The 15,251-nt window shown below is 46.0% G+C and overlaps 1 pseudogene across 1 annotated transcript; it reads right to left on the bottom strand.

The window, feature by feature from the left end:
• Window positions 1–1,633: 1,633 nt before the first annotated feature.
• On the bottom strand, window positions 1,634–6,413 carry LOC147982799 (L-type lectin-domain containing receptor kinase IX.1-like; annotated as a pseudogene). Its single transcript, XR_015615512.1, has 3 exons — window positions 5,352–6,413; window positions 2,579–3,199; window positions 1,634–2,453 (listed from the first exon to the last, which is right to left on the bottom strand). The product of XR_015615512.1 is annotated as an L-type lectin-domain containing receptor kinase IX.1-like (transcript).
• Window positions 6,414–15,251: the final 8,838 nt, after the last annotated feature.

Below are 15,251 nucleotides of genomic sequence, written 5' to 3' on the forward strand. Positions count from 1 at the left end.
TTACAAACTGCACACGCATGACTATACCCGTGAGGAAGGATGTGCTCTCTTCTAGCACCATAGTACCTAGTATACCCAGGGAAAGATGCCGCTATTTCAAGGGAACTGACCAAACAAAGATAGTGCACGGTTGTTGTTATTATCAAATAAAATGTAAAGTACTATACAGTTGTCGCAAATTACACAAGTAGCTATCATAAGAAGCTATGGATGAATAATGCCACAGAAACGAGATAACTACCTCCAACCAATCAAAAAGAAGCTACTATTCTACAACTTGGTCTATGGAGACATAATATTTCGTGAAGAGAGGACCAGGAGGTGACCGAAACCCTAGCTATTTCCCCATCTACTCCCCCATCTCGCTGCTGCGAGGGCGCATCACGGAGAAAAGATCTTACGGCCTTGGGGAGGGGGAAGGTTCTGATTGCGGGCGGCCTGCTTGTGGAGGAGTTGGAGGGTTGTCTTGAGATGGTGAAGGAGATGTGTTCTTGAGTGACGGTCTTCGTTAGGCGATGCTCGATGGAGGCGTTGGTGATCCATCACAGCGATCTTCAACAACGGCTTGACCTGGCTAGGTCACCGCGGAAGAGAGAGTTAGTGCATGGTCCTAGACGGCAGCGAGCTCGACATCGGACCCAGACCTGTTGTGCCATGACATGGGTGTTTTTTTTCCAGATTTTCTTTAGTGAGTCTTCGAATTTTGTTTGGGACGGCAAGGCAACAGTGTTGTTCTAGTGTAGGAATAATCACTTCTCTTTTCCATTTAGTTGGTGTTTTTTATCCATGGCGCGGATCGTGTGGAGTCATATCTCTCCCGGGTCTTTCGGGATCTAATCGATTTAGGTTTCTGGTGGATCCGTTTGGATTCAACAGACTTTCATGGTCTTCAGATTTGTTTTTTAGAGGGGGTCTTCGGAGCTTCTACATGCCCTTATTGATGTTTCTTCGCTAGGGTGGCGATTTGTTTCCTAGATGGCGGCCGCCGGTGTCTTCTGGTTTGTATTGGCGACTTCCCGGCCACTATTTCTATAAGCTCCTAGGTTTAAAACAGTTTGCTCCTCCAAGGCAGAGCCTAGAGATGGCATTGAGCTATGCTCGTGCGCGCCATCGAGGGGTGCAGGAGGAAGAAGACCTCATCACCCCAAGGATTTGAATCTAGTTTTATTTTTCTACACAAATGTGTTTGGAAGGACTTGTGATGCTTAATATATGAATTTAGACCCTTTCACCCCCAAAAAGATAATAGGTGTTTTACAAAAACAATGACTGGTTGCGAGACGTATGAATATGTATATATTTGTAAGATACTGTTATATATTACTCCCTCCATCCTGAATTGTATGGCTGGCTCGAATTTAGAAAATTTGATCATAATTTAGTCAATAAATTATGAGTTATATGCCAAATAAAATACCACTAGAAACTACATTGAACGTGAATCTAATAATATAATTTGTTGTGACATATAAATAATAATATTGTATTCAGACAATTAATGATCAAAGTTTTTACTAAAATATGTGTGAACCTTACAAATCACGATAGAGGAATTGGTATATGTGTAAGCATCCATATATGGTGATCAACAAACATCGACAGTTCAATTCAATTGTAGATTTGACATCACACGTAGCCAGAACATGCATGGTGATCCAGAGACAGCAACATGATACATAATGACTTGGCAGCAGATGAGAGAAGCAACATTATTAACGGGAGATGCATAAGAAGCAAGTGCTACGTTGTACCAAGAAATGTTGAGAGCAGGATATATAATGTAGTCGACATAACCACCCTAAAATCTTTGTATGCAGCTCCCAGGAAGATCTAGCTGTCATCTGAGATTTGACATAAGTGTTTGCTCGTCAGAGCAATGACTAGTGTAGGCATCATGATGTGGCGAGGGAAGCCAAGTGTTCACCGTGTAGTTAAGGTTAGGCAATGGCTCATCACGTTCCAGGAACTCCATTGCTTTCTGAATGGTAGGCCTTTTCGCACCGTCAAGAAGAGAACACCAGAGTCCTAGGACAGCTACACGCTGCATCTGTGTCTGCCACCTATCAAAGTCATCTCCATGCAACCTTGCATCTGTAGCCTCGATGACCTTGCCTCCTTTGTATAGCTCCCATACATGCTCCCTTGACTTCCATGTGCATACAATGTCAAGTAGGACAATTCCAAAGCTATAGACATCTGATCTGGGGTAGAACTTCACTTTCCCATCTTTCCTACATTCTGGATCTATATACCCTTCCGTCCCTAGAGCGGTTGTCATCAACGTCGCCTTATCCTGGTTGCCGATCCTCGACAGACCGAAGTCAGCAAGCTTGGCATTGAAGTTGTTGTCCAGGAGTATGTTGCCTGGTTTGATATCTCTATGCAAAATGTAAGGGTCACACTCATGGTGGAGGTAAACAAGAGCCGAGCCAATGTCTTTCACGATTTGGTACCTAGCGGATAGGCAGACAAACTAATAAATTCGTGGAATATTAATAGCAGTATATAATCAATTATGCACCATCGAAAAATAAATAATATGCAGACCTAAAATGAAAATGTTTGCATATAGTAGTACCTTGTTGGCCATGGTATTACTTGATCACTCTTGCACAGGTGGTAGTGCAGATTGCCGTTAGGCACCAGTTCATAGACAAGGAAGAGCTCGTCATCCTCCTTCTTCTTGCAGCACCAGCACATGAAATCGAGCAGGTTCCGGTTGTTTTCCCTGCAGCACCATCCTTTCAACTTTACGAGATTCTTGTGTTTGGCTTCACTAATGGTGTTCATCTCGGCAAAGAAGTCTAGATTTCCTCCTCTTGTCTCTTTCAAGATCTTCTTTACAGCCACCTCGCTGCCGTCTGTAGATTCCTTCGAGCTTGAGTTTGATGACACACTCGATTCGCTGGAGGATGGATCATCTGGTTCTCTTGAGGGTGGAACTGATGACGATCCTTTGGAGATTGTACCTCTGTAGACTACTCCAAAGGCACCTTGCCCAATAACCCTCTCCTCAGAGAAGTCGTCCGTTGCAGCAGCCAGAACACTATACTCGAATCGTCTGGCTCCTCCAGTTCGTGAAAAAAAGTCATGGCTTGTGGTCCTTGTCCACTTGAAAAATGATATGATCCACCACACCACAACCACCAAAGCCACTGCCCCTCCAATCGATCCTCCAACAACCGCTGCCGTCATGTATCCGCTGCATTGCCCCAAATTCCAAAATAAAACTAAAAATTAATAATACGTAACCGTTAGTTATTTTTCACTCCTAGCAGGATGAAATGAAGGCTCATGACAGTCCCTATTTACATGGCGCACACGTATTTCCATTACCGGCGAGAAGGCCGAACAAATAAGCGCTGGTGAACAGGGTAACTCCGCCGTAACGTCCCCTCCCTCCCCCGACCCCGTGCCCGCGCCGCCTCCCCGGGGGGCGGCTCCCCCCGCTCTCTTCTCCTCCCTCCTCCCCCGTGCCCCCCCCCCTCCCCCCGCCGCCGGCGGAGCCCCCGGATCTGGCCGGGCGGGCTGGCGGCGGCGGGTCCTCCCTTACCCCGCGCGCGCTCCTCCTGACCCGGGGTCAGGGCTGGCGGCGGGTGCCCCTCGGCTGACGGCGGCCCGGCGGTCTGGTGGCGGCTGGTGGCGGCCCGTCGTGGTGGTGGCGCCGTCCTTTGGCGGCGGGGCGGCCTGGTGGCCCAGGTTGGCCGGCGACGCGTCCACGGCCCAGATCTGGGCCCTTAGGGCCCCATCTGGGTCCTAGCAGGCCGGTCCCCGGGCGCAGCCTCATTGTCTGCGGCGTGGTGAGGAGGAGGAGCGGCTCGGATTTGGGGTGACGGCACTGACGGCGTGCCGGCAGCAGCGCGAAGGCGGGAGCTTTACGGGCCCACGAGGGCTCGGCCGGGCCTGTTGGCCCACGGGCCTGGTGTGCTCCTGCTATTGCGTGCGGACGGCTACCGTCGCGGAAGGTGGAGGTGGGGCCCTTCTGCGTGCCGACGGTGCCGATGTCGCCGTGCTGTCCTCACTTCGCGGTGCCGTGGTGAGACGGCGGGGGGCCTCATGACTGCGTTGGCGCACGGTGGTGGTTGGTTTGGCGGCAAGCTCCGGAGCGCCTGAGGTGTGGGTTGGGATCGGGGGAAACCCCTGTCGGCATGGCCAACACCGGCGCGGTGGCGCCTGTAGGTGCCACCTGACCTTCCGGGAGGGCGTCGGGGCTCCCCTTCCTCTCGCCTCGTCGTGCACCGGGGGAAACCCTTGGCAGCAGCGTCGTCATCGTCGCGATCCTTCTTAAAGGTGTTGATAGGTGCCGGCGCTTCGGAGTCTTGGAGTCTAGTGGAAGATCCTGGTGGACGCTGCGATCGCGAGGCTTCTTCATTTTTGTTGATCCGCCGTTGTCGGCATTTGTTTATTTTGCTTTTCTCTTTCATTTTTTTTGGGCGTGACTGTGCTGCTTCCGCCCTAGCACCTATCCATGTATGATTCGGTTGGTTGCTTTGTATACAAAGTGGGGGGAAACCCTTTTTCGATATTTCCATTACTAATTTTGATTAATTTGATGAGCAATGCTACACACATGGGCTTCGGCATCGAGCAAATCTTATGGTAGGTCGAAAGACGGCGTCGAGCCATGGCTCACTGGTTCCCACCAGTCAAGCACCAACGCCAACCCTGTGAGCAGCGTTCCGTCCACCGGCTCGTGTGTTGTCCCACGAATCAGGCAGACTAGCCAAGTCAATGATTTCTTCCTCCCGTTGCATCCATCGATCATGAGTAGATGCAACAAATATGACATGATTTTCCGTTGAATTCATGCAGTTGGTATAGATTCAAGAGGCTAGTTACATGTGTGCAATGTTTTAAATTTTGTAAAAAAAATTAGGGCCTCCAGGGAATGTGGGAAATTTTGGGGAAAAAATTGGATTTTAACCTAATTTAAATTTATTTTGAAATTAGTTTGAATCTGACTCAAATTTTTGGCATTAAAATATTTCAGACCTCATCAAAATATGTGAAATTTCGTTGAAGTTTTTAACCCTGCATGTGTGCATACCTTGACGTCGAACTCAACGGTATCGTGTCGTGCTTAGCGGCAGGGCCAAAGGAGAACCGAGAGCACGCAGAGGCGCTCCTCGCATATGCTGTGCAACAGGAGGTGTGGTAGCCTAATGGGAAGTTACCAAGCTGCCCTTGAGCTAAGTTCCGAGATGAACCATATTAACCGTTGGATCAACTTAATACTACACCATAAATCCAGTATTACGAGTTTCAAGAAAATCCTATAGATCCTGTAGTATATGATGTACCATAAAAATATCTACTATAATTATTAATTTAAACAGAAAAAGGAGGGAATATTACCTTTGCGGGGCGGAGCAAGCGAGGAGTTGAAGGACCATGACAGTATCCGATGCAGCTGCATGGCGGAGCCTGTGGCTGCGGAAAACCCTACTGCCACCTGAGGCGGGAGCAAGGTGTTGAGCTGATCGGTTAACTGGAAGCTGACCTGAACGGGGCGAAGATCACGTTTGTCATCATCAAGCTGCAGTTCGGCGACCAGCATCCGTGTGGCGTTGTCAAAGGTGACGGTGGCCGTCATGGCGCCGTTGAGGCTGAAGTCGCGCAGCCTTGTTGCCGTTAAAGATGAGACAGAGTTGATGTCGATGCCAACGTGGTCGCCAATGGGGTCCCAGGTGTTTTGGAACGTGTCGAACTCCACTGCCACGAACCGCTCGTCTGCGAGGCGGCCTGGTTCTTGCCATCGTCGCCGGAGTTAATCAGGCCAAGGTTTCCCCCGCGTGAGTTTGGTGAATATTTTGATGGGTAACAGGCGAGGAAGAAAGCCATGCCATCACCCTTCATGGTACTGTTGTCCACGACGATGGCGAAGGTGAAGCGCGTCTGGAAGCTGGCCAACTCGCCGGTGGTGTTGTCGTAGAACGGCACCGGGTGCGCGTACGACACCCGTCCCGTGCAGTGCTTGGGATCCGTCCCGTACGAGCTGCAGGTGACGTCGACATGGTGGTCGAGCAGGTGGTCTTGCACCGTCGCCGACGCGGAGCCCTCGAACTCGAGGTCTTCCATGCTATAGGTGGACGAGTTGGTGAAGTCGAAGCTGAAGGAGAAGGGTGAGGCAACTGATGCTGCCACTGGAGGGGGAGCGGAAGTCGGAGCGGAAGCGGGAGGAGAAACGTCGAGAGATTTCACTCCAGAGAAGTGCAAGGAAGCGAGGAGGAGGACGAAAAAGACGAAGAGGAGGAGCTGCGCGCTGCCTCTGCTTGCAGTTGCAGGCAAGCCCATGGCCACCATGATCTGCTTCGTACTAACTTAGCTAGCAAGAGGAACATTGAAAAAAGGATACCCACTACCGGCAGTGAGGTGAGATCGAGGCATTGAGCGGTGGGTGGCCTCGATCGCGCGCTACGCCTATTTATTTATGGGCGACGACGACACGACTGCACTCCATGGTTTGGCCGATCCAGAGCGATCCACATCGCTTCCTATTGCTAGTCCAGGTCCAAGTCGTCGGCCGGTATGACACGGCATGTCTTGCGTCCACATCCAGCCAGTCTGGCTGCTTTCCCTCTATCTTTGTGTACAAAAATGCTACACCTACGTAGACCCTTACTTAAAGTTACGTAAGCTTCCTTTCTATTTTCTCCGTCTTAAAATAAGTGATTTAACTTTGTACTAACTTTAATATAAAGTTAGTGTAAAATTAAGTCACTTATTTCACAACAGACGGAGTATAAACTAATCAGCCCCCCTGATTTTCAGGAGGTGGGCCTAGCCCGTTTTTACTTCCAACCGAATTAGGCCACGTAAGCTTCTACGTAAGTTTTGTAAGACCTTTTACGTAGATGTAGTAAAGCTCCTTTATGTATCCAAAAAGTCCTCTAATATATTAATAGTGTGTGCAATATGAGTACAAAGATACATAGATGTGACGTCTACAAACACTGGAACGAGTCAAAGACGCACCGTTGCCATCACTCCTCTCTTGATAGCTTCCGACAAGGCGACAATTAAACCTTGTTGCAATATACAACTGGAAAGTCGTTATGTTAAGCCCTTAAAGGAGAGGGCACCCGAAGAACAATGGTCATGAATAAAGAGAAGTGTAGATCAGGAGGGCCATAGAAGCAAACATATTGACAAAATCAAGAGTCGGCTGTATCTAGACAGATCCACTAGAGATGAACGTCGAACAGAACCAAGCAAATCCACCAAAAACAAGCACCCGACAAAATCGAAGGAGATTCATCGAAGACACACCTTCACACGCCGTCCGCCGAAGTGAGAAGATGACAGAGCAAACATTATGCTAACTCTAAAATGTCATCGCGGCCTCGCCCCCAACCAAGACATTTAATGAACCACCTAAGGTAATGATGGGATCCCTCCCGCCGGCAGGGAACGGGGTTCAACACACCTTCAAGGCCCAAGGGTTCAAGTATTTGATGGCGAGAGAGGAGAATTGTCAGTGAGACCTCCTCTTTAGCGACTCATGGGCGCTCACAACATTAGCATAGTGGGACGCGGCCCACTAACTTGGCTCACGTCACCCGCTCGATTCGCTTCGGCCGCAAGTTGGATTGCCCGCTTGATTCGCTTCGGCTGCTAACTGGATCGCTCGCTTGGCTGCATTCACAAGTTTTTCTAACCGTTGATCGGATTATGAAAAAAAAGTGGAATGCTGATCCTTTTTTTTAGCATCAGTATAGACACAAGCGCTCATACACACGCGCATACACTCACCCCTATAAACGCACACACGTACACCCTACCCCTATGAGCACCTCCGAGAGACTGAGCCGGAATATCATAAATCCAGGAATAATGCGAGCACCAGGATTTGAACCCTGATGGGTTGGGGATACCACTATCCACCTAACCAACTCAACCACAGGTTCATTCGCTGTGGAACGCTGACCGTTGAATTGTTGACCTTTGGCACTTGACTTTAAAAAAATATGAATCCAAAAAAATTCACGAATTTCTATAAAATATTCACAAACTTGAAAAAGAAACTTCACATATATAAAAATTCATTATTTCCAAAAAAAACATGAATTTGGAAAAAAACAAAAAAATTGGAAAATGTTTATGAATTCGAAAACGGTTTGCAATTTTGAAAAAGATTTAGACGACGAACAGTTTGGGATAGGTTAGAGCTGAAATCCATAAGATCATGCAACACTAGTAGAAAACAGGGCTTTGGTTCGAGCGTGCCAAGCCCATTAGTCCCGGTTCAATCAAGAACCGGGACCCATGGGGGCATATGTCCCGGTTCATGCGCCCAGGGGCCCGGCCGGGCCTTGGAAGGCATTTGTCCCGGTTTATGTGGACCCATTTATCCCGGTTCTAGGCACGAGCCGGGACCAATGGGCGTCGCTCCTGGCCCACAACCATTGGTCCCGGTTCTTGCCTAGAACCGGGACAGAAGGGGGGCCTTTAGTCCCGGTTCCAGTCACGAACCGGGACCAATGAGTTGCCTATATATACACCCTTGCCGGCGAGCGGAGCAGTCCACACTGCTCTGTTTTTTTGGCCGGCGAGGGGAGGGCATTTGGGTGCTCTAGCTCACCTCGTATGCACGTGAGGTGTTCAGTGAAATGCCTGAGCCACGCTAGTTAAGTTTTCTCCTCTCGAAGCTCGACCTCTGAGCTCTATTTTTCCCGAGTTTTGTCTAGGTTTAATTAGCGGTCTGTCACGCCTCGTCCCCATCTTCACCGCCGTCGATCGCACATGCCGATCTCGTCGCCAGCACCACTGTGGTGAGCCTCTTGTTCTTATCTTCTTTCTGAAAGAAAAAAAATTCTTACTTTAGATAGATACTTGTCTAATTTTTTTATTTTTGACACGCATAATTATATATAATGCACGCAAATGAACCGGCAATGGATGTACGGTGACAGACACACCTCCGAGTACAATAAGGGCCTGCATAATTTTCTCAAAGTGGCTGAGGCAAACAAGCAGAATGGTTTTATGTGTTGTCCATGCCCTAATTGTGGGAATACAAGTCTTACTCTAACCGAAAAATTCTTCACACCCACCTGCTTTATAAGGGTTTCATGCCACACTATAATGTTTGGACGAGGCACGGAGAAATAGGGGTTATTATGGAAGACAACGAAGAAGAAGAGGACGATGACAACTATGTGCCCCCTGAATACGGTGATGCTGCAACGGGGGAAGCTGCTGAAGATCAAGAGGAACCAGACGATGTGCCCGATGATGATGATCTCCGCCGGGTCATTGTCGATGCAAGGACACAATGCGAAAGTCAAAAGGAAAAGCTGAAGTTCGATCACATGTTAGAGGATCACAAAAAAGGGTTGTACCCCAATTGCGAAGATGGCAACACAAAGCTCGGTACCGTCACTACAAGAGATTAGGCCTACTGTGACGAGCTAAAATATGTCATCGAATTGCTAATAACGTCACAAATTACCCCTGAGTGACGTTTTATGGGCGTCACAAGCATCGTCACAGAATTCCCGTCACAGATTACTCCTAGTGACGGCGCGCGCAAAATAATGTCACCGAATATGGGACCTTCGGTGACGTTTTCTAGAATGTCAACAACTTGCTATTTCTATGACGGGCAATTAATGTCACGTGTCAGAAGCAAATATGCCATATTATACCATATTCAGCAAATATGCCATATTATACCATATTCAGTGACGAGGCAGCAACACCCGCATATATATTCCCACTACTAGCATCACTACTTTCATTATTGATGAAGACGACATCATTAAATTTCAAATAATTTGCAATGAATTATCGAATCCACTATATTGCAAATGCATATCAAACAAAGTATTTAATTCACATCACATCACATTATACAAATAAGTTAAGAGCCAAATTGATTATAAATTGGAATTAAAGACAAATCATAGTATTATTTATTCCATCTGTCAGCCAAATCTTCTAAATAGAAATTACAATAAAAAATATCACAGACTCAAGTTTGACACAAGAATAAATAAGACGAAAAGTAATATTTATATAACTAAAAGACCACTTATGTTGTCCTGATGATTGCAATGTATGATTAAATAACTATCTTTCTTTCACAAAATGATGGCCTTCATGCACCATCAGGTTGGACTGATTTGCTTGCTGAGTTGCTTGAGCCCTTAAAAGAAATCCAATCAGGTTATCCATCTCATGTTGCTTCTTTTGCCAGGCTTATTATTCTCTTGTTGGCTCTGAAGGAAATATGCCCTAGAGGCAATAATAAAGTTATTATTTATTTTCTTATATCATGATAAATGTTTATTATTCATGCTAGAATTATATTAACCGGAAACATAATACATGTGTGAATACATAGACAAACAGAGTGTCACTAGTATGCCTCTACTTGACTAGCTCGTTAATCAAAGATGGTTATGTTTCCTAACCATGAACAAAGAGTTGTTATTTGATTAACGAGGTCACATCATTAGTTGAATGATCTGATTGACATGACCCATTCCATTAGCTTAGCACCCGATCGTTTAGTATGTTGCTATTGCTTTCTTCATGACTTATACATGTTCCTATGACTATGAGATTATGCAACTCCCGTTTGCCGGAGGAACACTTTGGGTGCTACCAAACGTCACAACGTAACTGGGTGATTATAAAGGAGTACTACAGGTGTCTCCAATGGTAGATGTTGGGTTGGCGTATTTCGAGAATAGGATTTGTCACTCCGATTGTCGGAGAGGTATCTTTGGGCCCTCTCGGTAATGCTCATCACATAAGCCTTGCAAGCACTGCAACTAATATGTTAGTTGTGAGATGATGTATTACGGAACGAGTAAAGAGACTTGCCGGTAACGAGATTGAACTAGGTATTGGATACCGACGATCGAATCTCGGGCAAGTAACATACCGATGACAAAGGGAACAACGTATGTTGTTATGCGGTCTGACCGATAAAGATCTTCCTAGAATATGTAGGAGCCAATATGGGCATCCAGGTACCGCTATTGGTTATTGACCGGAGACGTGTCTCGGTCATGTCTACATTGTTCTCGAACCGTAGGGTCCGCACGCTTAAGGTTTCGATGACAGTTATGTTATGAGTTTATGAGTTTTGATGTACCGAAGGAGTTCGGAGTCCCGGATGAGATCGGGGACATGACGAGGAGTCTCGAAATGGTCGAGACGTAAAGATCGATATATTGCACGACTATATTCGGACATCGGAAAGGTTCCGAGTGATTCGGATATTTTTCGGAGTACCGGGTAGTTACGGGAGAAGTAATGGGCCTTGATGAAGGCTGCCGCGCCCCCCCTCCCCTTTGGTCCGAATTAGACTAGGGAAAAGGGGGCCGGCCACCTCTCCTTCTCCTCCACTTCCTTCTCCCTTCCTCCCCTCTTGATGGACTCCTACTAGGACTTGGAGTCCTAGTAGGACTCCCATCCTGGCCGCACCAATGGCCTTGGCCGGCCTCCTCCTCCTCCATCCTTTATATACTGAGGCAAGGGGCACCCCATAGACACACAATTGATCATTGAGATCGTTCCTTAGCCGTGTGCGGTGCCCCCTGCCACCATATTCCACCTCGGTCATATCGTTGTAGTGCTTAGGCGAAGCCCTGCGTCGGTAGAACATCAAGATCGTCATCACGCCGTCGTGCTGACGGAACTCTTCCTCGACGCTTTGCTGGATCGGAGCCCGAGGATCGTCATCGAGCTGAACGTGTGCTAAGAACTCGGAGGTGCCGGAGTAACGGTCCTTGGATCGGTCGGATCGGGAAGAAGACGTATGACTACTTCCTCCACGTTGTGTCAACGCTTCCGTTGCGATCTACAAGGGTACGTAGATCATACTCTCCCCTCGTTGCTATGCATCACCATGATCTTGCGTGTGCGTAGGAAATTTTTGAAATTACTACGTTCCCCAACAGTGGCATCCGAGCCTAGGTTTTATGGTTTGATGTTATATGCACGAGTAGAACAAAAGTGAGTTGTGGGCGATATAAGTCATACTGCCTACCAGCATGTCATACTTTGGTTCGGCGGTATTGTTGGATGAAGCGGCCCGGACCGACATTACGCGTACGCTTATGCGAGACCGGTTTCCCCGACGTGCTTTGCACATAGGTGACTTGCGTGTGACTGTTTCTCCAACTTTAGTTGAACCGAGTGTGGCTACGCCCGGTCCTTGCGAAGGTTAAAACGGAGTCTATTTGACAAACTATCGTTGTGGTTTTGATGCGTAGGTGAGATTGGTTCTTGCTTAAGCCCGTAGCAGCCACGTAAAACTTGCAACAACAAAGTAGAGGACGTCTAACTTGTTTTTGCAGGGCATGTTGTGATGTGATATGGTCAAAACGTGATGAGATATAAGTTGTTGTATGAGATGATCATGTTTTGTTGAAGTTATCGGCAACTGGCAAAAGCCTTATGGTTGTCTCTTTGTTGCATAAGATGCAAGCATCCAATAATTGCTTTACTTTATCGCTATGCGATAGCAATAGTTGCAAGAGCAATTGTTGGCGAGACGACCACGTGGCGACACATTGATATAGATCAAGATGATGGAGATCATGGTGTCATGCCGGTGACGATATAGATCATGACAGTACTTTGGAGATAGAGATCAAAGAAGCAAGATGATGATGGCCATATCATGTCACATATTTTGATTGCATATGATGTTTATCTTTTATACATCTTATTTTTGCTTAGTTTGACGGTAGCATTTTAAGATGATCTCTCACTAAATTATCAAGAAGTGTTCTCCTTGAGTATGCACCGTTGCCAAAGTTCGTCGTGCCCAGACACCACGTGATGATCGGGTGTGATAAGCTCTACGTCCATCTACAACGGGTGCAAGCCAGTTTTGCACACGCAGAATACTCAGGTTAAACTTGACGAGCCTAGCATATGCAGATATGGCCTCGGAACACGGAGACCGAAAGGTCGAGCGTGAATCATATAGTAGATATGATCAACATATTGATGTTCACCAATGAAACTACTCCATCTCACGTGATGATCGGACATGGTTTAGTTGATTTGGATCACGTGATCACTTAGAAGATTAGAGGGATGTCTATCTAAGTGGGAGTTCTTAAGTAATATGATTAATTGAACTTTAATTTATCATGAACTTAGTCCTAGTAGTATTAGCATATCTATGTTGTAGATCAATAGCTCGCGTTGTTGCTTTCATATGTTTATTTTGATATGTTCCTAGAGAAAATTGTGTTGAAAGATGTTAGTAGCAATGATGCGGATTGGATCCGTGATCTGAGGTTTATCCTCATTGCTGCATAGAAGAATTATGTCCTTGATGCACCGCTAGGTGACAGACCTATTGCAGGAGCAGATGCAGACGTTATGAACGTTTGGCTAGCTCGATATGATGACTACTTGATAGTTTAGTGCACCATGCTTAATGGCTTAGAATCGGGATTTCAAAGACGTTTTGAACGTCATGGACCATATGAGATGTTCCAGGAGTTGAAGTTAATATTTCAAGCAAATACCCGAGTTGAGAGATATGATGTCTCCAACAAGTTCTATAGCTAAAGGATGGAGGAGAATCGCTCAACTAGTGAGCATGTGCTCAGATAGTTTGGGTACTACAATCGCTTGAATCAAGTGGGAGTTAATCTTCCAGATAAGATAGTGATTGACATAATTCTCTAATAACCATCACCAAGTTAGTAGAACTTCGTGATGAACTATAATATGCAAGGGATAACGGAAACAACTCCCAAGCTCTTCGTGATGATGAAATCAACGAAGGTAGAAATCAGGAAAAACATCAAGTGTTGATGGTTGACAAGACCACTAGTTTCAAGAAAAGGGCAAAGGGAAGAAGGGGAACTTCAAGAAGAACAGCAAGCAAGTTGCTGCTCAAGTGAAGAAGCCCAAGTCTGATCCTAAGCCTGAGACTAAGTGCTTCTACTGCAAAGGGACTGGTCACTGGAAGCGGAACTACCCCAAGTGATTGGCGGATAAGAAGGATGGCAAAGTGAACATAAGTATATTTGATATACATGTTATTGATGTGTACTTTACTAGTGTTTATAGCAACCCCTCAGTATTTGATGCTAGTTCAGTTGCTAAGAGTAGTAACTCGAAACGGGAGTTGCAGAATGAACAGAGACTAGTTAAGGGTGAAGTGACGATGTGTGTTGGAAGTGGTTTCAAAATTGATATGATCATCATCGCACACTCCCTATACTTTCGGGATTAGTGTTGAACCTAAATAAGTGTTATTTGGTGTTTGCGTTGAGCATGAATATGATTTGATCATGTTTATTGTAATACGGTTATTCATTTAAGTAAAAGAATAAATTGTTGTTCTGTTTACATGAATAAAACCTTATATGGTTACACACCCAATGAAAATAGTTCATTGGATCTCGATCTTAATAATACACATATTCATAATATTGAAACCAAAAGATGCGAAGTTAATAATAATAGTGCAACTTATTTGTGGCACTGCCGTTTAGGTCATATTGGTGTAAAGCGCATGAAGAAACTCCATGCTGATGGGATTTCGGAATCACTTGATTATGAATCACTTGATGCTTGCGAACCATGCCTTTTGGGCAAGATGACTAAAACGCCGTTCTCCGGAACAATGGAGCAAGCAACATATTTGTTGGAAATCATACATACTGATGTATGTGGTCCGATGAATATTTAAGGCTTGCAGCGGGTATCATTATTTTCTGACCTTCACAGATGATTTGAGCAGATATGGGGATATCTACTTGATGAAACATAAGTCTGAAACACTTGAACAGTTCAAAGAATTTCAGAGTGAAGTGGAAAATCATCGTAACAAGAAAATAAAGTTTCTACGATCTGATCATGGAAAAGAGTATTTGAGTTATGAGTTTGGTCTTCAATTAAAACAATGTGGAATAGTTTCACAAACTCATGCCACCTGGAACACCACAGCATAATGGTGTGTCCGAATGTCATAACCGTACTTTATTAGATATGGTGCGATCTATCATGTCTCTTACCGATCTACCACTATCGTTTTGGGGATATGCATTAGAGACAGCCGCATTCACGTTAAATAGGGCACCATCTAAATCCGTTGAGACGACACCGTGTGAACGATGGTTTGGCAAGAAACCTAAGCTGTCGTTTCTTAAAGTTTGGGGTTGTGATGCTTATATGAAAAAGTTTCATCCTAGTAAGCTCAAACCCAAATCGGAGAAATATGTCTTCATAGGATACCCAAAGGAGACTATTGGGTACACCTTCTATCA

This window comes from Triticum urartu, chromosome 2A (genome assembly GCF_056163025.1).
Source record: "Triticum urartu cultivar PI428250 chromosome 2A, HENAU_Tu73, whole genome shotgun sequence".
Taxonomy (NCBI): Eukaryota; Viridiplantae; Streptophyta; class Magnoliopsida; order Poales; family Poaceae; genus Triticum; species Triticum urartu.